We start from the raw sequence: 23,614 nt of genomic DNA, 5'->3' as shown, positions 1-23,614 counted from the left end.
GTGATGAAGAAGTTATTGATGCAGTACGACGTTGGCTCCGACATCGACCAGTGGAATGGTACCGTGCAGGCATACAGGCCCTCATTTCAAGGTGGCGTAAGGCCGTAGCATTGAATGGAGATTACGTTGAAAAATAGTGTTGTGTAGCTAAAAGATTAGGGAATAACCTGGTGTATTTCAATGCTGAATAAAACAACCCCTGTTTCAGAAAAAGAATGTGTTGCATTACTTATTGAACTGCCCCCGTAGTTTGACGTTAAGATAACGACGATCGAGTTAGATAGCGACCACGCATCCTTCTCCCCAAAGTAAACCATAAAGACTCAATGACACTGATACCTGGTGATTGTAGTGGCCAGGAGTTGCAGAAGCAGTTATAGGCAATAACATGTGTGAACAAGGGCTGTGTCATGTTGGAACACAGCGCCACCGTTGGGGAAGAAATATTGTACCATGAGATGGAGCTGGTCAGCCAAATTATTCACATAATCCTTGGCAGTAACACTAAATAATTATAGGCCTACATTGTTGACGTCAGTTTTTACTGACTTAGGGAACATGTTTCAAGCTCTTGGTTCAAATGGCTCTGAGCACTATGGGATTTAACTTCTAAGGTCATCAGTCCCCCTAGAACTTAGAACTACTTAAACCTAACTAACCTAAGGACATCACACACATCTATGCCCGAGGCAGGATTCGAACCTGCGACGTAGCGGTCGCGCGGCTCCAGACTGTAGCACCTCGAAGCGCTCGGCCACCCCGACCGGCATTCAAGCTCTTGTATTATGACGTTTTTCGAGAAGGAATACTACCTCTGTAAAAAACAACATGGATTCCGTGAACAGAGAACTTGTGAAACTCAACTCCTTCTTTTCCTCCATGAGATCCACAGTGCTGTAATGATCGGCACTCAGGCTGATGCAGCGATTCTTGATTTCAGGAAGGCATTCGATACTATCCCGCACTGTCATTTAGTGAGAAACTACAAGCTTCCGGAGTATCTGAACAGATTTGCGACTGGGTTCACGACTTACTTGCATATAGAGCTCAACACGTCGCCCTTATAGGAACAAAATCTTCAGGTGTACAGGTAATTTCGGGGAATACCCCAGTGAGGTATAATAGGTCCGTTACTGTCTACATCGTATATTGTGTATGTAGTATAAGCTCCTTGAGGCTGTTCTGTAAGAATGTATCAAGGCCAGAAGACAATATCGGTTTGTAGAAGAAGAAGAATAACGGTCTGCAGAGAAGATGCAACGAAGAGCGGCGCATTTCGTCAAGGGATAATTCAGTAGGCATGAGAACGTTACTAAGACGTTCAACACACTCAGTTGGTAGACGCCACAAGAGATGCATTGGGCTTCAGGGAGAGGTTTGCTACTGAAATTTCGGGAGTGTACTTTCCGTGAAGAGTTGAACAACGTATTACATTCTCCCACGTACATCTCGCGAAATGACCACAAAGTGAAAAATCGAGAAATTAGAGCTCATCGAGAGGCTTCACGACGATCATTCTTCCGATGCGCCGTCACGGACGGAACAGTGAAGGCAGGATTAGTTAGTGGAACCAGAAGTACTTTACGTCACACACCGTCAGGTGGTTTGTGAATTATTTATGTAGATGTAGACTTGCCAAGAGTAATATGGTGCCCACGGTATACCACAATATGAATGCCAATCATCATCGAATTCCTGTCATGTCTCACTATTGGGAAATCAACTCGACTCGAAGTTCGAGATGGTGAAATAAGAGCCGCGCGGGATTACCCGAGCGGTCTAAAGAGCTACAGTCATGGATTGTGGGGCTAGTCCCGGCGGAGGTTCGAGTCCTCCTTCGGGGTCCGCAGCTCGTGGTCGTGCGGTAGCGTTCTCGCTTCCCACGCCCGGTTTCCCGGGTTCCATTCCCGGCGGGGTCAGGGATTTTCTCTGGCTCGTGATGACTGGGTGTTGTGTGCTGTCCTTAGGTTAGTTAGGTTTCAGTAGTTCTAAGTTCTAGGGGACTGATGACCAGCGATGTTAAGTCCCATAGTGCTCAGAGCCATTTGAACCATTTGAACCTCCATCGGGCATGGGTGTATGTGTTTGTCATTCGTATAATTTAGGTTAAGTAGTGTGTAAGCCTAGGGACTGATGATCTTAGCAGTCAAGTCCCATAAGATTTCACACACCTTTGGATATTTTTTGGTGAAACAAGAATCATCGGACCTAATGCTCCGTAGTCCAGATTTTGTGACTTTGGCACCACGTTTTCCTGTTACTGATATTTAGATCTCTGATGAGTGGATGGAATTCCAGATCGCTCTGGATTTTCTTGCTTAAGGAGCACCCTTCAAGTTGTTTTCGTTCTGACATGTTTCACTTATGCGACATTCATTTCTGCAGCGACTTCAGCAGTTGTCGACGTCTTCAGTGACCGTCTGTCACGACAACTCAAAACACACTTTTGTCCGTTTTGTAGCTTAGACCATTATGTTTTTCCGATTTCCCTTTATGCAGTACACATCTTTCATACGGTGCCTCTCGAAGCATCAAACACTTCAGCTTCCTTGGTTGGGGCAGCATCATACGAGCACCAATGACATACCCACGTTCGAATTCACTTAGCTTCGACATGCTGCACTCACAACTACATAAAACACTGTTCTGACCGTGACAGATACTTGCAATGTATTGAGAACATTGCTGTTCGTGGTCAAATACGACAGCGCAACATGCAGGCTGACTAGCATCTGCATTAATGTTGAAGCAGCCAGTCATCGTTGTATTTTTATATTCTTGTCCGTCTACTGTATGTTGAGTTTGACCTGCGACGTTATTCTCATGTCTCTTGCTGCTTGTGCCGAGCCCACTAATCGGTGCATTTATTGTAAATAGTCTAGTCTATTTATTTTAAAAGGACGTTCCTCATGCGGTTTTACTGTATATTATTTATACATGATGTAAATTCAGCGAGTTTCTCAAAACGGTATAGAGAATATTGATTCACTATAGCTGTTAAGTCAGTATAATACACGTTGCACGTAGTTAATTGTTAGAAAATTTGAGAGATACGACAGAATGGAAAGTGTGAGGGAGTGAACTGGTGTAAACATTGGACAGTCAGGAGGAGGCAGTTTAACATGGTCGTCAGAAAATATTAATTTAATTTTTCCATGCCTTAAATTAATTGTGCGTTTTCCCACTTACGCAGTACATATGAAGATGGCAGCTTATTTAGCTTACGCACTTCCATTCGCTTTGGTCTGCAATTTTGTTACACAGCTTCTTTAGGTAGCGGAAGGTATAGTACATAAACTAACATTCATGGTGTGTTGAAGCTGATACTGAATCATAAAAATGTACCGTTGCATTAGACTATGAGTAATACAGAATGTGCCAACAATTTTACTGGACCTACGTGGAATTAAAACCCTTTAATAAACACGGAATGGAATAAATAAATTTACTTTATGAATGTGCAGTTTAGTTCATGGCGAGGTTTCATCTAATGATCCACTCAGCTTGCAACCACACTTGATCACCAACAGACAGGAAATTTCTCTTACATACACGCAACTCTTTGTAGAAACGACGTATCCATAATATTTCTTCCGTATTTTTACAAATTAAAAAGAAAAATTAACAGAAATCCGAGGATCTTGTGAGGTATAGTAATCGGCTGAAAACTTTTTAAATTGAGTCGTTACCAGTATTTTCCCGTCTCAGGTATGTTATCTAATGTACGACCACCTCAGAACTTCACGTTATTGGTAGAACAAACAAAGCTGAGTCAAGTAGCACTGCCCCACTCATGGGAAAATTGTCGCCAGTCACCTTACACTGGCTAATCCCCGCTTAGAGAATATCTCGCACACCGAGCGACAGAAGCGGTCGCCAGAGAGTATTTCACAAACATGTATGGCTTCCACTTCCATCTCTCGGGATGCGCGAAACACGTTGGTTCACTGTAGTTGTTGAGATATCTCCCGATTGCTGGCTGCAGACAAAAATTTGTAAGTAATAACTGTCAGACTGTTAGCGTCCGAGGTAAAACTCTGGGGAAAAAGTGTGGCTTCTTACGTGCTTCGGAGGTGCTGATTAGCAACAAATGCGTTGCGAGGATACTTCACCAGAATGCATAAAAAGCACTCTGTCATCAGGCCACATGTGGCCCACCGGGACCATCCGACCGCCGTGTCATCCTCAATTGAGGATGCGGATAGGAGGGGTGTGTGGTCGGCACACCACTCTCCCGGCCGTTATGATGGTTTTCTTTGACCGGAGCCGCTACTATTCTGTTGAGTAGCTCCTCAATTGGCATCACGAGGCTGAGTGCACCCTGAAAAATGGCAACACCGCACGGCGTCCCGGATAGTCACCCATCCAAGTGCCGGCCACGCCCGAAAGCGCTTAACTTCGGTGATCTGACGGGAACCGGTGGATTCACTGCGGCAAGGCCGTTGCCCAAACCAGAATGCATGCAATAGCCCAAATTACCCATGGTCTATTTCTTCAAGACATATGTTGTCCTGATTAGAGATAATATTGTCATGTTTTCTGATACTCGCAGGTGTTTTCACAGTGTGCTTCATATTTACTTGATATCGTAACGCCCGTTGAAGTATCTTAATAGTGAAGTTGCACTGAATCCTTTATGTCATTATTTATTCTACAATGTGTTTTAATAGGAAACGTGAAAACGGTCACCTGTCGTCTTGCACTAGCTAATCCTTACGTGGCGATTACCGCGTGCACCGAGGGAAAGAAGTGAGGACCAAACATAACTTTCCAAACATGTATGACCTCCACTTCAATCCCTCGGGATGCGCGAATGCAAAGGTTCATAATAGTTCTTGAGATACTTCCAGATTACTGGCTGCAGAGCAAAATGTACAAGTAATATGTGATAAACTGGTAATATGTGCTGTAAAGTTGTGGGGAAGTAAGTAGAACTTATTTGCTTCGGAGGTGCTAATTAGCAACAAATGCTTTGCGAACGTATTTTATCAAAATGCAAGCAGTAGCCCAAATTAGACACGGATGTTTCTTCCCGACGTATGTTGTGTTGATTAAGTATAATGTTCTCATGTCTTCTGGTGCTGGCAATACGTTTCACAGTGTGCTTCATAGTTGTGTGATAACGAAACGCTTGTTGAAGTAGTCCAGAATTTATAAATTTCGCTAATACTGTAACAGCTAGGGAGTCGTACTGAAATTTATCGATCTGCCAAATATAAATATGCGGTATTTCTATTTGCTCTCAGTATACGCGTGATTCTCTTGTAGCCAAATAATAGAAGTTAGGCAAAGAAAGTCAGATATTACATTCGTGTCTTATGAGTGCATTTAATACAGTTGTAGTTAATTTAATAAACTTTCGTGATGCACTATTACCGGGTCGTATTCTTAGACAATTTGAAGGTCGAATTTTTTATACGAATGCTGGTTCATCATAGTTCTAAGTCAAAATCTTAATAGTGAAGTTGCACAGAATCATTTACGTAGTTGTTTATTACACAATTTTTTCAATATAAACGCGGAAAGTGTGAAAAGAAGAGGTCGTGTTGAATTGCATAGTCGCGAGGAGAGTGTTTAATATGCCCCTCACTAAACTGATTAAGTTTCGCAAGGTTTCCCCAAATCGTTTTAAATAAATTCTGTGATGATTTTACCCAGAAGTCCACTGTTAATTTCCTTGTAGAATCCTAACATTGCTTCTACTCGAATGAGTTTAAGGGTGACGTCACACTGAAATCTAAGATCTGTTCCATGATTGCCCTACAAGTTAACAACCAAGTTTAGACGACTCTTTTAGCTAAAAGAAAAATATGACATATAATCAAACATCCATAGTATATTATCACTGATGATTAAAATGTTCTAGTTGTGAGACACTTTTAACGTGGATTATTTATCGACTTTGTGTATTGATGAAGGTTAGTGGAATGAGACGGTACAAGGGAATCAACCAAATTATGTTCCTAATATACAGCAAATATAGGAGATTCAAGTGTTCTTACATTATATAAAGTATCCAGTCTCTGTCCAATAGATTACTAAGTGGTTTATAACCAAGCATTATCAAAGGAGATGTACAATAATAATTACATAATTGACGCTAGAAAGTCACAACAAACATAACTCTAAAGTTTAGAAATGGACAGCAACAAATAGCTAATTTGTGGGAAAGGTTGGTTAGTAGACAAGCGATACTGCTACACTTATGAAATAAACTACCTAATATGTCTTTGGTAAAATACATTACTCACCATAGTTGTTTATTATATGCCTATATGTCTAAAGGTTTTGGTCTTAGACCAGAATCACAGTACGTCTGTCAACATCAAAAGTTAATACATTTAATGAACACGAAAATAATGTAATGTGGATAAAATAGCGGTATACCATACATATCTGTACTTACGGTGTGAAAACAGATCACGGAAAGTATGCTTCATGTTCCTTCTGTGCTTATATAACTTCAAAATTATCGTAGTGAAAGTCAACAATCAATAGTTAAGTGCAACATTTACAGTAGTAACACAGAATAATGCTGATTAATACCAAAGTGACGAGAAATACGGAGGGGCATAAATATTTGAAACAAGCGAAGGCAATCGTCTATAATGTACCATCACAGATATACTGCCTGTGAAACATCCACTGGCGGTAAAAACGTTACTTTATGACAGAGAGATGTTATATCAACAACAAAGAGTTTAGTAAAATATCTCTGTTGAATATCTTCGCTAATATTAAATCGAAAACTAGTGAAAGTGGAAGTTAAATGCCCGCATCTCGTGGTCGTGCGGTAGCGTTCTCGCTTCCCACGCCCGGGTTCCCTGGTTCGATTCCCGGCGGGGTCAGGGATTTTCTCTGCCTCGTGATGGCTGGGTGTTGTGTGCTGTCCTTAGGTTAGTTAGGTTTAAGTAGTTCTAAGTTCTAGGGGACTTATGACCACAGCAGTTGAGTCCCATAGTGCTCAGAGCCATTTGAACCATTTTTTTTGGAAGTTAAATGTGTTGACATTGCAGACAAACGAAAAGACAACAAAAGGGAAATCTACTAACTTTTTAAACAAATGTAAGTGTGTTACGTCACGTACAGGGTGTCAAGTAAAACAACAATGGAATTCGTACAAGAAATACACCTTGTTGTGGATAGAAGCTGAGCCATAATAAAGCCTAGTTTTATACAATAAATAAAGCCAGGCATTACAGAGTTTAATTAAAGAACCATATAGCTCTTTAAATGGAAACATAGTATTGTCAGATGACTTAGACGATTTAACCTATGCTTCTATATATTCAAACTAGACCAGTCGAGTTAAACATATGCACAAAATAAAAAAGAGTGTAGGTGCAAAAGTTTATAGCAGATGTTGATAATAAGCTGAAAGACATAACTGTCTTTACACAAAGTAATATCATAGGGAAATAATACAGTTAATTAAGTGAAAAAACATATGTATGTACATGTAGATCTCGGGCTAGATGTCATCTTTTACTCGATGCAAATGTACAGTTGTCACATGTAGGTAGCAGAAAGCCGACGTTATAACGACACAAGGTAGTCAATAACATGAGTTCTGTCATCCGTTACTGGTTGCAAATGTGAGATTATAACACACTGGGATATCTGAATGTCAATGTTATAATGGCATTAGGTAGTAAGAGGGGAATTAAGTGAAGTATCCCACCATCTATGCAGACCTCAGGCTACACATCATTATTGCTGAATATATAGGTCCACAATCGCTGAGAAGTATTATATGAAGCATTACCATATTACAGATGCAAATTTAAAGGTAAATCCACATGTATAATTTGATAATGTAACATGTACTACTTCACGCTAATTGCGGACCTATACAGGGCGAACCAGAACTCCACCGACAAACTTTCAGAGGTTTTTAAGAGATATTTTCTGAGTATTTTGGTATGAGGAATCGTACGTCAAAGAGTAATACATAATTGTGATTTATTCGGTTTGTGACCCTGCTTACTACAGTTTCTATTTGAATTAAAGCACAATACCGAATAAGCCTGTAATACACATGGTGCGTCAAAAAAATGTGTACACACTTTGAACTGTCATAGACAATTTATTTCCCGTTCTACAAGGTGAGAAAGTAATGTTATGTTTCTTCAACAGGTGGCAGCAGTGGCAAGGAAGTAATTGCAATATGGCTGACGTGCGTTTGAGCTTTGAAGCGTGGAAACAGATAATTAAGTGGTACTGGAAGTTTGAGAATGTAGCTGCGGTTCCAAGACAGTGGAGAAGTGAGTATGCTGCAGAACCACCTTCTAGGTTAACAATTATACATCTACGAGACAAATTCGAAATTCGTGGAACAGTGTGTGATCCGCATAAAGGTCGATCAGGGCGACCTCGTGCAGCTACAAGTGATGATTCCACAACTGCGGTCTTGGAACTGTTTGAACGGTCGCCTCAAAAATCTTCAAGGCAAGTGGCACGTGAGAGTAATGCAAGTGCTGAAGAAAGGCAAGTTTCGTGTGTACATTCCAAAGCTGGTGCAACAGCTAAGTGACGACGATCCAGATCGAAGGTTAGTATTTTGTGAATGGGTTCAGAAGTTGGTGAGACGTGAACCGGGATCTATGGGTAGCATAATTTGGTCGGGTGAAGCCCGATTCAAACTCAATGGAACTGTCAATAGGCACAGTTGTGTGTACTGGGCTGAAGATAATCCTCACATTACAGTTGAAAAGGCTGTGAATTTACCTGGTGTAAATCTGTGGTGTGGCTTGTCTGCAAGAGGACTCATTGGGCCTTTCCGCTTTGAAGGTACTGGAGAAACGTACCTAACAATGCTTGCCGACTCCATATTCCCTGCCATTCGTGCAATATGCGGCAATGATGAGTTTTATTTCCAACAAGTTGGCACCCCGCCGCACTATCATAGGGAAGTACGAGCCTACCTGGATCACAACGTGCCAGGCCAGTGGATAGGACGCAGGGGACCAATAGAGTTTCCTGCACGCTCTCCAGACCTCACGCCGCTGGATTTCTTCTTATGGGGCACAGTAAAAGATGAGGTGTACAAACGTAAACCACGTAACCTCGACACACTTTGGAATGAGATTCAGGCGGTGTGCGTAGAAATCTCATTGGACACTTTGTTACGATGTACGGAATCAGTGGTGACTCGTACTCAGAAATGTATTGATGCTGAAGGCCACCAGTTTGAACATTAATCACATTTGCAAAGTACACTTATTTTTCCAATTGGACTTTAAGCTTTCCATTTCCAGAAATTTAACATTGTAGAACGGGAAATAAATTTTCTATGACGCTTCAAAGAGTGTATACATTTTTTTGACGCACCCTGTATAACTAACAAAATGTACAAGGAGAACAGAAACGTACAAATAGCACTGTCCGAAACCAAACTCGTAATAGAACCAAGCAATACCAAATGCCAAGTGGAGAGTGAGTACTACTGTTGGAATTACTGTTGGCAACAGCTAGTACCGTGAGTCAATGGAACAAGTTTATTTCCCAACAAGAGACACAGCGCATGTCGCCGACATTTTCACTCTTGTGCACTGTTTTCAGTATAATAAAGATACAAAGACAGCGGGGGCAAAAAAGCAAACCAAATGCAATAACTACGTAACGTGCTGCCGGAGACCGTGGGTCTCTGATACCAAGATACTCGGAAGGTATCCCTGAACAAGCTTTGAAAATTTGTCGGTCGATTTCTGGTTCATCTTGTATACTGTATTTGGTAACAATGATACGTAGTCCGAGGTCTACATAGACGGTGGTATTGTATCTTCATTTCACTAAGGATTATATTTTCCGCTCTTAATACCTGAGTTTGACAGCTAGTCATTTACTTCCAGTAAAAGATGACAGAGCTCAGTTTATTGTTTTAACATCTCACGGTATGACATATACGTTGTACTTTTAACTCTACTTTAGATTTACATTTGCACTATAATAGGATACCATATACTAACTTCTTGACTATAGTGGACCTATACATTTAGAAAAAATGATGTGTAGCCCGCGGTCTACATGTATATTCACCCGGTTTTTCACTTGATTAACTATATTATTTATCCATGCTAGTTCACAGACTAAACACCATTACGGCTTTCAGATTATTGCCAGCATCTCCGATGAAGTATTGTACCTACACACTTCTTTTATTTCGTAAATACGTTTAGGTTCACTGGTCTAGTCTGAATATTTTCATATGATGAGCAAATGTTACATAACAGGATGGGCTAAATCGTCTAAGTTATTTAACAATGTTACACAGACATTTAATGAACTATGTGTTTCTTCAATTAATCTTTATAGATCGAGAATTATTTATTGTACAGATTTAAGTTTTATGGTGGCTCAGCCTCTATCCACTGTACGATGTAATTACAGTATGAACTCCACTTATGTTTTACTTGGCACCTTTAAAAAATTATTAGGCTTTACTGTTGCTGATGTCTTGTCGTTTGCTTGTTATGTCAACACTAGGAACATCCACTGTCACTAGCTAACGATTTAATTTTAACAAAGATATTCATTAGAGATATTCCGTTTAACTTTTAGCAGCTGGTACAATATTTCTCTGTTATAAAGTTAAATTTTTACCACCAGTGGAAATATCACATGGACAACGTTCTGTGATGGTATCTTACAGATGATTTTCTTTGCTTGTTTCATGTACACTCCAAGACAAAGCAGCGACACGCCCCGACGGAATTACCTGAATGGGACGGAAATCGGTAGATACGGTGTACATGTACAAACAAATGATTACAATATCAGAAAAAATTGGATAATTTAATCAAGAATAAGAACTTCAGATATTGAGCAAGTCAGTAACGCACAGGTCCACACCTGGCCCTAATGCAAGGAGTTATTCTACGTCTACGTCTACATGGATACTCTGCAAATCACATTTAAGTGCCTGACAGAGGGTTCACTGAACCACCTTCACAATTCTCTATTATTCAAATCTCGTATAGCGCGCAGAAAGAATGAACACCTATATATTTCCGTACGAGCTCTGATTTCCCTTATTTTATCTTGGTGATCGTTCCTCCCTATGTAGGTCGGTGTCAACAAAATATTTTCGCATTCGGAGGAAAAAGTTGGTGATTGGAATTTTGTGAGAAGATTCCATCGCAAAAAAAACGACTTTCTTCTAATGATGTCCAACCCAAATCCTGTATCATTTCTGTGACACTCTCTCCCATATTTCACGATAATAAAAAACGTGCTGCCTTTCTTTGAACTTTTTCGATGTACTCCGTCAGTCCTGCGTCTGCGTATTGACTGAAGGACTTGTTGGATGCCCTCCCGAAGTAGACCATTCCAAATTCTGTCAAACGGGGGCGTTAGATCGTAAAAATACCGAGGTACAATATCGTCGACGTACTGCTGTGCTGTAAAGGTGCCGCGTATAACAACCAAACGAATCCTGCTACAAAAAGAAACGGCTCTGCAGATCATCATTCCTGGTTGTCGATTAGTATGTTGGACGACAGTCATGTTGGTATACCAATGCTGACTGGGGCGTTTCCAGACACGTCGTCGGTTTGGGATCTCATTCACGGGAGGAGAACTGTCTTCAGGGACGAGTTCCGCTTTGAACTGAACGCTGAAGACCAGTGAAGATTTCTCGGCAGACACCACGGAAATCCGTGGATTTCCGACCTTACTGTCGCCTGCCATACGGCCTCTCGAGGAGTGGTGGTCTGGGGTGCCATAAGTTTCTCTTGTTTCCCGTTTTTTGTTTTCCTTCATAGCAAGCCATCCCGTGATTACACTTCAGCAAGAAAACGCCAACCCGCAGAAGGCGAGAGTTTCTACTGCTTGTCTTCATATTTACCAATTCCTACCGTGGCCAGAAAGATCGTCAGACCTCTCCCAGATATGGGCTCGTCGCTCCAACCATCTAAGAATTCTGACGATCTAACTCGGCTATTGGTCAGAATTTGGCACGATGTCCCTGAGGATAGCATCCAACAACTCTATCAATCAATGACAAGCAGAATAACTGCTTGCTTAAGGGCCAAAGGGGGACCAAGGCTTCAGTAGCTTGTGAGGCTCTTTCTCTTGAGTATTGAAACCAGTTCTTCTGAAATACTACTCATTTGTTTGTCTGTAAGTATACGTCACATCTACCGACTACCGTCCGATTCGGATAGTTCTTTACATCTGAGGTCATCAGTCCCCTAGAACTTAGAACTACTTAAACCTAACTAACCTAAGGACATCACATACGTCCATGCTCGAGGCAGGATTCGAACTTGCGACCGTAGCGGTCGCGCGGTTCCAGACTGAAGCGCCTAGAACCGCTCGGCCACTCAGGCCGGCTCCGTGCTTACACTTCAGCAAGATAACGCCAGCCTGCACAAGACGACAGTTTCTACTGCTTGTCACCGTATTTGCCAAATCCCACTATAGCCAGATCTCTCCCAAATATAGGACAATTGGAGCGTTGAGGGCAGGCCGCTCCAACCATTTCAGGATTTTGACGAGAATCAGAATAACCGCTCACATAAGGACCAAAGATAGACCAAGTCATCATTTACTTGTCTAGTCTGTGAGGCTCTTTCTCTTGAGTATTGAATTCAGTTTTCCTGAATATGTAATCGTATGCTTGTCAGTACATATATATCACAACTACCGACTTCCTTCCTATTCTGATATTTCCGTCGCGTTTCGTCGTTTTTTATTATCTTAGAGTGTATTTATGTTACTCTGTGATACATGTCCCTATAGTGCTAGACACACACACACACACACACACACACACACACACACACACATATATATATATATATATATGTATGTATATGACGTGACATTGTTTTCGTGTAAATTACACGTATTCGCTTCTGATGTTGGCAGACATTGCGTCATGAAAGTCTATGATCGAAACCGGTAGACGGATAGATACATAATAGACAGGTGATGATTACTAATGCAAATATTTAATGGGTGTTGGTTGTTCTTAACTAAAACTTTGATACATGATATAAGTTACAAAATGTCACAAAACGGGTACATTGGAACAACTCTAAGACAAATAACAGCATACCATCTGTTGTCTTTGCTCAAATGTCTCTTTGATATAGCGCCCATCATTTCACATACATAATTGATACATGTATGTGCCCTACAGGGCGCATATAGCGTTATTGTAAGCTACACACATGGGCCACACATATGTGCTATATCTAGTCACTGTAACGTGACCAAATCTCGGCCGGCCGGTGTGGCCGTGCCGTTCTAGGCGCTTCAGTCTGGAACCGCGTGACCGCTACGGTCGTAGGTTCGAATCCTGCCTCGGGCATGGATGTGTGTGATGTCCTTAGTTTAGTTAGGTTTAAGTAGTTCTAAGTTCTAGGGGACTGATGACCACAGATATTAAGTCCCATAGTGCTCAGAGCCATTTGAACCGTTTTTGAACCAATTGTCGAAAGACTGAATAACACCCTTTGGCAGCGCGAAATGGTGCCTGACGTGCAGGAAAAGGGTCAACGAGCTTTTGAAAGGTACTAACAGGGATGTGCAGCCATGCCGCCCCTAGCGCTGTGGCCAGCTGCGCAAGATTTCTGTTTGAGGAACAATGGTGCGAAAAGCCTGATCGAGGTGGTCTCAAAGTTTCCTGATGGGTTTAAAGCCGTGTAGTTTTGTTGCCAGGAGAGTATTGCAAACTCATCGTGGTTCTCTACGAACGTCGCACGTACACTGCAAATTGTGTGACATGTTGCAATGTATTTTTCTCTAGCTGTGTATGTGTGTATGCAAGGGTGAGTGTGTGCATGTGTGTATGTGTGTATGTATGTGTGTGTGTGTGTGTGTGTGTGTGTGTGTGTTTGTGTGAGAGGTGGGTAGGAGACATTAATAAACGTGTATCATGTGTCCATAATATTAGAACAAGCTAATGAACATCGTGACTGTGATCACTACCGTCCATTCTTACAAGATACAAATGGAATGAACAAATGGAATACTAGAATTCATCACAACAACTGTAAGACATAGACATCCGAACAACAGCACGCCATCTGCATCAGTTGTACAAATGTCTGTTTAATTTAGCGCCTGTCAGTCCATACACACAATTTTTATGTGTACGTACACCACAGGGCGCATGTAGAGCATTTAAAGTTTAATAAACTACACAGAAACATGTACGAAATGCATTCTGATACTATAGTAGGGACCTTAGAAAAATTCATCTCACGGTCCCGTGTAGTCATTACGTGGTGGAATTGCATGCCATGTTGAAAGGGTAAATATTTCTGAAGCAAGCGTCTAATAATTAGACTCCATCAGCCAATGATCCAGTATATTGGAGAATGTGCATCGTTAATATACGTACATAGTAAATGTGATCACAGCTTTTAAATGTGATCAAGTTGAGTCGCATAGTGCTCAGAGCCATTTTAAAATGTGATCGTTGCATGCAAGTTGTAATGCCAAACAGTAGAACACGGCGCAGTTGTGCGTGCGGATGTAACACCTGAACAAAGGGCACGCTTAACAATGATATATGACAATGTCCTACTCACATGCTTATGACTAATGAAAGTGGGCAATGGAAGATGAGGATGTGATAAATCTCTGAATATGACTGTTTGAGTTATTGGCAATGGCGTAACTCTTTGCTTCCCATTGATAGTCACACGATTTAAGATAATAGAAAACAGTGTGATAAATCTGTGAGAATTAGTTAGTGCTGCTTTCTAACTAATAGTTTCTTAGACAAACTCGAAGGTAATATACACTTGTTAGGTCACCCACCAATCAAGAAAAAGAAATGCCGAGATGGTTGGTGCGCCCTGTCTATAATGCAACAAACGTTACCAAATGTGGAGAAATCCGGTAACATTGCTGGCCAGAGTATGGTTTGGCTAGCACGAAGAGAAGCAGCAGAAACTCTTGCCGCGTGCGTGTTGGCATTGTCTGCCTGAAATGCAAGTAAGGATGGTTTGTCACGAAATGCAGCAATATAGGGTGTAGAGTATCGTCGGAGTACCACTGGTAAGACAACCAAAGGAGTCCTTCTACAACAAGAAAAGACCATCACTCTTGGATTTTGGGCAGTATGGCGGGCGATAGTCAGGTTGGTATCCTACCAGTGTCTGGGCCGTCTCCAGACATGTCTTCGCTGGTAATCTGGCTTCATTTCGAAGTGGGACTCATCACTGAAGGCAATTCTATTCCGGTCAGTGAGATTTCAGGCTGAAGACACCCTGAACAGCAGTGGGATACCAGACTGACTGTCGCCACGCGGCCCGAGAACCGGCGGTAAACGTCTGGTGTGCCATTTCTTTTCATCACAAGACCGCTTAGGTTGTCATTCGCAGCACGCTTACAGCACAGCGGTACGTCGATGATATTATACGACCCGTTTTGTAGCACTTCATGGCAAACCGTCCTGGTCTTGCATTTCAGTTAGATAATGCCTGTCGGCACACGGAGAGAGTTTCAACTACTCGTTTTAGTGCTGGCCAAACCCTACCATTGCCAGTAATGTCGACGGATCTCACCCCAGCTGACAATGTTTGGAGCATTATGGACAGGACCTTCCAACCCTCGAACCATTTGCCTCGGTGACCATTCGAACGACATCCAGCGACTCTGTCAATTAGTGCAAAGCCGAATATCTGCTTGCTTAAGATGTTGACTAAAGCGTGAACTGACTTGCTCAATTTGTGAAACTCTTTCTCTTGAATAAAACATACAGTTTCTCTGAAATTGTAATCATTTGTTTTTCTGTACATTTACGCGAATTATACTGATTTTTATCCCATTTGGATAATTACGTCATCGCGAGGCCCTTCTTTTTTTTATGTCTTCGAGTGTATGTATGTGTATATACCATTGTACCGTAATCGCAGTGAAAAGGGGCACGTCTGGAAATATACGAGACCCTTCCTTGATAATGGCGAATGTATTACGACGAGAGTCCACTAAAATCAGTATGTAAATTACCATAAGTAGTATAAATGTACTTACTGTATAAAAGTTTCGACTAAGTCTGCTATTAAATAGATTAAAATTTCACGCCTGGTCTTGCTTGGGGAATGCAGGTGATGCATGTTGCGAAACCATCACGTTTTGCAGTTAGTTTGAGGCGACATTGAAGACACTAACGTGGTCCTAGGTGTCCTAGGTGAATATGTCGAGAAAGGCCTGTATCTTGCCTGCCAGGATCATCTGACCTCAGTTCTCTACATTTTTCTAACTGCAGTTATCTCAAAAGGAAAATGTACTCCATTCTCGCTAATACGTTAAAAAAACTGGCTCACAACTTGCCAGTTTCGCCCAGATTTTTGAGATCATCGGGTATGTTTGAAAGATTTCGTAGCTCACCGCAGAAACGAATACTATATTGTATCCAGATGCGAGGACTATTCATAAAACTCTAATGAGTAGCCCACATGCAAAAGCCGCTAAAAGAATTATTCGTCGATTTGGAGTTGAGACACTTCCGAATTGATTTTATCAGCACCTAGACGAAGGAATGGGTTTCAGCGTGGGAAACCCGCTATAAACCGTTGAAAATGGGTGAGGAAAATCCTGTTCACTTAAAAACGGCAAACTGCACGTTGTCGTCAGGTGCAAAGCCCGTTAAATGTCCAACGTTTGCAAAACTCGGTAAGTTCAATAGACATGGCTGTCGCCCTGCCGTGTCCGGATGCAAAGCACTCCAACTGACATCAGATTAACAGTCTAGACATTCAAAGCTAAATTTCAGTTTGTTAGCGTTAGAAGGGATATATTTCTTATACAGAGTTAGGTTGGCTGCTCTGTAGCGAACGCGTACGCAACAGTGAAGCTGTTCCTGCCAATGCATTATCGAAATATACGCCGGTAAGTGCAGTTCAACTAATCAGCAGGATAAGTGTTGAAGAGTTTGCGTGAGTGTTTTGAAAAAAATGAGTGATTTTGTGGATGGTTTAAATGCACTAGATTTTAGAAGCGAAGTGTGAGTAACTGAAATAATAGGAGATCTGCAAGAAATCGAACGCATAGTACTAGTTGTAAATGACAAGAACGAGACTGAGGGCGACACTTCACGGAAAAAAAAGAAGGTAAGAACAATAAGTATTATTAATGCAATGTTATTCAATGAAAACTGTGTTGACATTAATTGTTATGACATATGCGAAAGGCTTAGTGAAACTGACTGGTAACTGCCATTTTGAGATCCAAAATGCCAAAGAATAGTTTTCACGATAAGCAAAAAGAAGAATATTTGCCTTGCTCGTGGAGAGCCCTTCTACAGGTCTGAATCTGGAGAGGGGAAAAGCATCCTGACGAGGAGAAAAGATTTCAGCAAAGGATACGTCCCAGCACCAATCACAGCGGGTATAGAAGTTTTAGAAGGCAAATTCGGAGACGTCAAAAAGTTTTTGGAGCTCAACTTTGGTGAAAACTGGGTGATCAATTACAAACTCAAATTCTACACCGAGGTGTAAGACGAGCAGGAAGGCACGCTTAGAGTCGCTCCTGCCGCTGTCAGCCTTCAGAACCAGGAAGAAGCCGGAAGAGATTTTCAGTTTGAACTTATTTTATTTTCCACAATATTTTGTGATTTAGGAAGCACGATGGTGTATTTAAAAAAACTAATGTTGAACATTCATATCCGTTCTCCTTTTTGACGATAAATAAGTTAGTTCAAATGGTTCAAATGGCTCTGAGCACTATGCGACTTAACTTCTGAGGTCATCAGTCGCCTAGAACTTAGAACTAATTAAACCTAACTAACCTAAGGACATCACACACATCCAAGCCCGAGGCAGGATTCGAACCTGCGACCGTAGCAGTCGCTCGGTTCCAGACTGTAGCGCCTAGAACCGCACGGCCACTCCGGCCGGCAATAAGTTAGTTCTTCCTGTTAAAATAATGTCACTTTAGTGTTTTTATAGGTCACTTTTGTAGAAGTTTCACACTTCTCTTTGAAATTAAACGTATTCTGTTTACATTTGCAGTAATTAAATTCCATTCCTAACATATCACCGAATAGCGGGTTTTGCATATGGAATGTTTTTTTCGTACTTAGAGCGATAAGTGTGCAAAACCTGCTAACTGCACAAATCGGATGCAAAAAGTCAATATTTCACTTAAGATTTTTACGTATAAAAGTTAATCACAGATTTCAGCCATTAATACCGAGTAATTAATTATTGTTTTACTTATTTTCAAAAAAGAAATGAAGTCTTAAACTTTAAGCGGTTTTTGGATAGGGCTGCTCTCTTATTTTAATACGTACGAGTATACAATAAATTGTAGATGGTCGGCCGCAGTGGCCGAGCGGTTCTAGGTGCTTCAGTCTGGAACCGCGCGACCGCTAAGGTCGCCGGTTCGAATCCTGCCTCAGGCATGGGTGTGTGTGATGTCCTTAGTTTAGTTAGGTTTAAGAAGTTCTAAGTTCTAGGGGACTGATGACCTCAGGTGTTAAGTCCCATAGTTCTCAGAGCCATTTGAGCCAATTGTAGATGTAACATGCGGAAGTACGGGTGGTACATGGGAGTGGAAACAACCCTCTAAAACATAAACAGATGATTGGACAACATTTTAAAGGAATGTTGAATGAGATCGGAGAGGAGAAAATCCTGTGATGCCATTTTACCAACATGGTGTCCATGTTGGGAGCCATCATCCTGGTTGCAGTTCTTGTAGTTCCCCATCAATTTGGTCTGTCACATTATCCCCATTTCTTTTGAAAATTTCTTTTTTGTAAACGTTTCATCTTTCCTGTTTTTTGTATTAAACTTCACGTACAGAAAGTTTATTGAATTATCTACGTCATGGTCTATTTTAGACTTTATATTGCTTATTGTGCACTAATAAGTTTACTATTTTCTATAGTTACACTGCCTATTTCTCGTATCGGAATGACTCTATCATTAACATAGCTGCAGCAAAGGATTATTTTCTTGGTTAGTGGGTGGTGTAAAACCTCAAGCTGACATCCAACAACTCTATCAATCAATGATAAATCGAATAACTGCTTGCTTAAGGGACAAAAGTGGACCAATGTGTTATTGACTTGGATGGTTTGCGAATCCCTTTCCTTTGAATAAATCTTCCAGTTTATGTGCAATTTTAATCATTTGTTTTTCTGGCCATGTACACTCATGCTCATAAATTAAGGATAATGCTGATATCTGGTGAAACAACGTTCTGGTCGGCGGTTTGCGGGTTCAAATTACAGTATAATAAACACACTATGAGCCGCGCGGGGAAGGTATGTTCTTGCTTACTGGTATGACAGCATCATTGCAGGTAGCAGAAAAATTAACAGTCCCAGGTATGGAGATAACACTCTAATAATTGCAACGGATGAACATCTACTGGAAACCATCATGTGGAATTTGGCCGAACGGAGCAGAGACTGTAGTCTTGAAGTCAAAAATACAAAGACCGAAGTGATGATTGTAGATCGCCGCAATGACAATGGACGTGACGTCAAATAATATTGCTGGCTACAAGGTCGAAGGTTTCTTTGGTTATTTAGGATCTGTTACTGCTGATATAGGAAATCGCGGTCCAGAGATCCGTAGGAGCATTTCGACTGCGAGATTTTCTACTGTTAAAACTTACTCTCAACCAGAAGACTAGCTCCATCACGCCAAGGTAAAGCTCTCCCTGTCCCGACATATGCCACTACACCCGTGCGTGGGGTCAGACCGAAATTAGAGAGAGAGGTATCACTATTTGTCTTCCCGGAGACTTCTAAAACAAGCAAGGGTGACAAATAGAATTTATTGCTTCATGACATTGCAGAACTTTTACGTGTTTTGACTTAGGTTGGGTGAGAGAAGCGTCTCAGCCTTTACCAGTCAGATTTTATTCATCTATGGGGCAGAGGTCATGTATTCTGGGTTTCCTGAATGTCTCCAAGCTTGCAGGAATGTTCCGACTGGACTGTGCCACTTCGTCACATCAGCTAACATATGATACCCAAATACCACACTTAGCATGTGATTTTACTACAGCACCAAACTTTTGTCAGCATCGTCCAATCAAGAGCTGTTTTTTCAGGGATTTTGTGTTTTCTCTTTACGCAGCAATATACCTCAGCTACGTTATAAAAAGGAACAGTAGCCGTAGTGAGTATAATGAATTATTCATGGCTCTAGAAATTTATCGTCTCACATTCCACCCATTAAAAAAAGGAGTGCTTCCTATCCACAACATGTTCAGAATGTACATGAATGACCAAGATTTCTGTTGGAACAACATTTCTATTAATTACAATCATCTCGTCATTACGCACACTGGGTATTCATCGCATTACTAGACTGCATGCCCCACGTTGTGACACTTCATACACTTAGATGTGGAAAAATTTTCGTTGATGGCCATTGCACTATAGTCACCACAAGGGCTGTTCTTACATAGGAGGTGTTTCCTTGGTCAGTACGTACCTCTATGATCTAGAGTGTTGTTACCCTTTCTTGTGGACCCGTTCTGTATCTCAGCTTATGTTTTATAGGAATTCCTCTTTGCGAATATCGTCCACATATAACTCTTGGATACATAAAAAAATGTCATTCTTTGTCATTTTTGGATACTACAGTACAAATAGTAGATTGAAGATATGCCTTTTGGTTAGCTCATATACAACATTTTTCTTATTTTTTAGGATTTTTAAGTTTTATTACCGTCTTCATTAGTATAAAAGTCAACAATTAACACATTTCTGATTATAGTGACATGTATATTTTCTTGCATTTGATTTACTTTGATGACAGATTCTCTGACTCCTTTCAGTATTCTCATAACTCTTATTTTTAATGGGAAGTGTGGCCTTAGACAGTATCACTCTTCGAAACGCAATGGAAGATACTTTTGTCACTCAGTCATACAACTTCCGGGCTATAGCGTGCTTCCTCATTCTAGTAGATAGTGGAAACTGTAATGGGCAGATGCATAGAATTCAGTATAACACCCCTTGTAGGTCACTAAGTGATTTGCCGCGATATGTGTATCCCTATAGAGCAAGTAAAAAAACGTGAGAGCTGTACTTACATACAGTGGATAATAATTTTACTACGTTGTGGGGAGACTGACAGCTGAAGGGTATAGTAGGGTGATGGTTCTTTAAATGTACAACGACGGTGCAGAGACAGTTGAATGCGTTTTCTAGACACAATGAGTGTCCTCAACTACTATCAGGCAGGTAACATAGGGCGGGACTGTAATGCGTGACAGTTTTCTGTCGTAGAACAGAGATATTGCTACATGGTTACGAAAAAAATCTCGAGATTCAAATAAACTTGTTTTGTGCATACGACACGTCACTGGAGTTGTGCGGCTTCCGACACTTCACGAACATCATCTACGTCGTTATTTCATGGACAGCAGTGGCCTTGCCGCTGCAGAGGGACACCTTACAATACTATGTCCCTCTGCAGGGGCGGGCACTGCGATCCAGTCTGTGCAGCTGTGTTGCCATATTAGTTAGTATTTAGCCTTCTTAAGTGGATGGATATTAGTCCGTCATACTGAAACCAATACCGGGAAGAGGTTGAATAGGCACTGAATTGATGCGGAAAGCATTGTGGATGGTGAATTAATGTTACGATCAGTAAAACAGTCTGTTGTAAATATTAGTAATTAATAATACGATGATAAACATCAGAAAAGATTATTTATAGGGTGGCCAATACGAAACTGGTCCGGAAAAAAGATATGATGGCGATTTTGTAAGTGGTAACAGTGCATGGTCTGTGAGTTCACATATCCTGACAAACTGAACCAGGACTCATCTGAAGAAATGAAAATCTAAGACTCCAAAAGTCCTGATTCCAATTCACTCAGAAGCCACCGGAAGAACCTCAACACATGAAACTTCCTCTGCATGCTTTAACTCATGCACAACAGTAAATTTGTAAATATACTGCTGAAGATCCTTTTTGATAATGTTTCGACACGACGATCTGTTGATTCCACTTGCATAGGTAAACGGCTTTGAGGATTCGTCAGACTATGTTCCCGACTTTAGTTCACTCAAGTAGTTTGTGGTGTTGGAAATCTTTTCGGATACTTACCGTATTTATTACCGACATTGCTTGTTTATCACCATTTTCCCACAAACTTTTGTGTTTCATAATGTGCTGGAGGTTTTGCCAAAACACTTGCAGTCTTAAGCTATTGCGTAAGTAGTTCTGTACAGGTTTTCCACAAATTCTGCTTCGCATAACTCTTGACAATGAAAATGCGCTGTGTTATCATGAGTATAATCTTATGTTGTACTCAATTTGCCACTACGCACGCCTGTTCCTCTCATTCGCTCAAACGTAATGACATATTGAAGTACCTGGGACAGAGCAGGCGAAAGATGCGCATGCGCATCATGTGATACCAACAAATTAACGCATATAGCTAATGGTTTTCCGCATGTTCTGTTCTGGGCAGTTCTTTTGTTCATTAACAAGTACCAGATCTGTGTCAGTCTTATAAATTTTTCCGGAATAGATATGAAGATGGTATCTGTTCTTTCAGACATGTCCGAAAAAACAAATACCGTCTTCATATATATACTCATGCTCATAAATTAATGATAATGCTGATACCTGGTGAAATAACGCTCTGGTGGGCGGTTTTCGGGTTTAAATCACTTCGGGGTATGACTATGCGGTGCATTTGACCTGCGGTCCTCGCACGTTGGCGCTGGCACCAGTCCACATACGCAGAGATGTGTTGGTTTGCAGTCCAGCGAGTAAGTGTGTAGACGTTTTCAGACGTGCTAATGGTGATTGTGTGTTGAAAATGTCTCAAAGAACACATATTGATGACGTTATGAGGGGTAGAATACTAGGGCGACTGGAGGCTGGTCAAACACAGCAGGTCGTAGCACGGGCCCTCCGTGTGCTACAAAGTTTCTATCTCAAGATTATGGCAACGATTCCAGACGACAGGAAATGTGTCCGGGCGCTACAGTACGGGACGTCCACAGTGTACAACACCACAAGAAGACCAATATCTCACCATCAGTGCCCGCAGACGGCAACGGAGTACTGCAGGTAGCCTTGCTCGGGACCCTACCGCAGCCACTGGAACAGTTGTCTCCAGTCACACAGTCTACAGACAACTGAACAGACGTGGTTTATTCGCTCGGAAACCTGCAAGGTGCATTCCACTGACCCCTGGTCACAGGAGGGCCCGTAAAGCCTGGTGTCAAGAACACAGGACATGGTCATTGGAACAGTGGTCCCAGGTTATGTACACAGACGAGTCCAGGTATAGACTGAACAGTAATTCTCGCCGGGTTTTCATCTGGCGTGAACCAGGAACCATATACCAACCTCTTAATGTCCTTGAAAGGGACCTGTATGGAAGTCGTGGTTTGATGGTGTAGGGTCGGATTATGATTGGTGCACGTACACAGCAGCATGTCTTCGGCAGAGTAACTGTAATAGGTCAGGTGTATCGGGACGTCATTTTGCACCAGTATGTCCACCTTTTCAAGGGTGCAGTGGGTCCCACCCTCCTGCTGTAGATGATAACGCACGGCCCCACCGAGCTGCCATCGTGGAGACCTTGAAACAGAAGATATCAGTGAATGGCGTGGCCTGCCTGTTCTCCAGACCTAATCCCCATCGAGCACGTGTGGGATGCTCTCGGT

General features: G+C 41.6%; 1 pseudogene; it reads right to left on the bottom strand.

The window, feature by feature from the left end:
• Positions 1 to 4,329: 4,329 nt before the first annotated feature.
• On the bottom strand, positions 4,330 to 4,447 carry LOC124556913 (annotated as a pseudogene).
• Positions 4,448 to 23,614: the final 19,167 nt, after the last annotated feature.

This window comes from Schistocerca americana, chromosome X (genome assembly GCF_021461395.2).
Source record: "Schistocerca americana isolate TAMUIC-IGC-003095 chromosome X, iqSchAmer2.1, whole genome shotgun sequence".
Lineage (NCBI taxonomy): Eukaryota > Metazoa > Arthropoda > Insecta > Orthoptera > Acrididae > Schistocerca > Schistocerca americana.
This window is presented reverse-complemented; position numbering and strand designations above follow the sequence as displayed.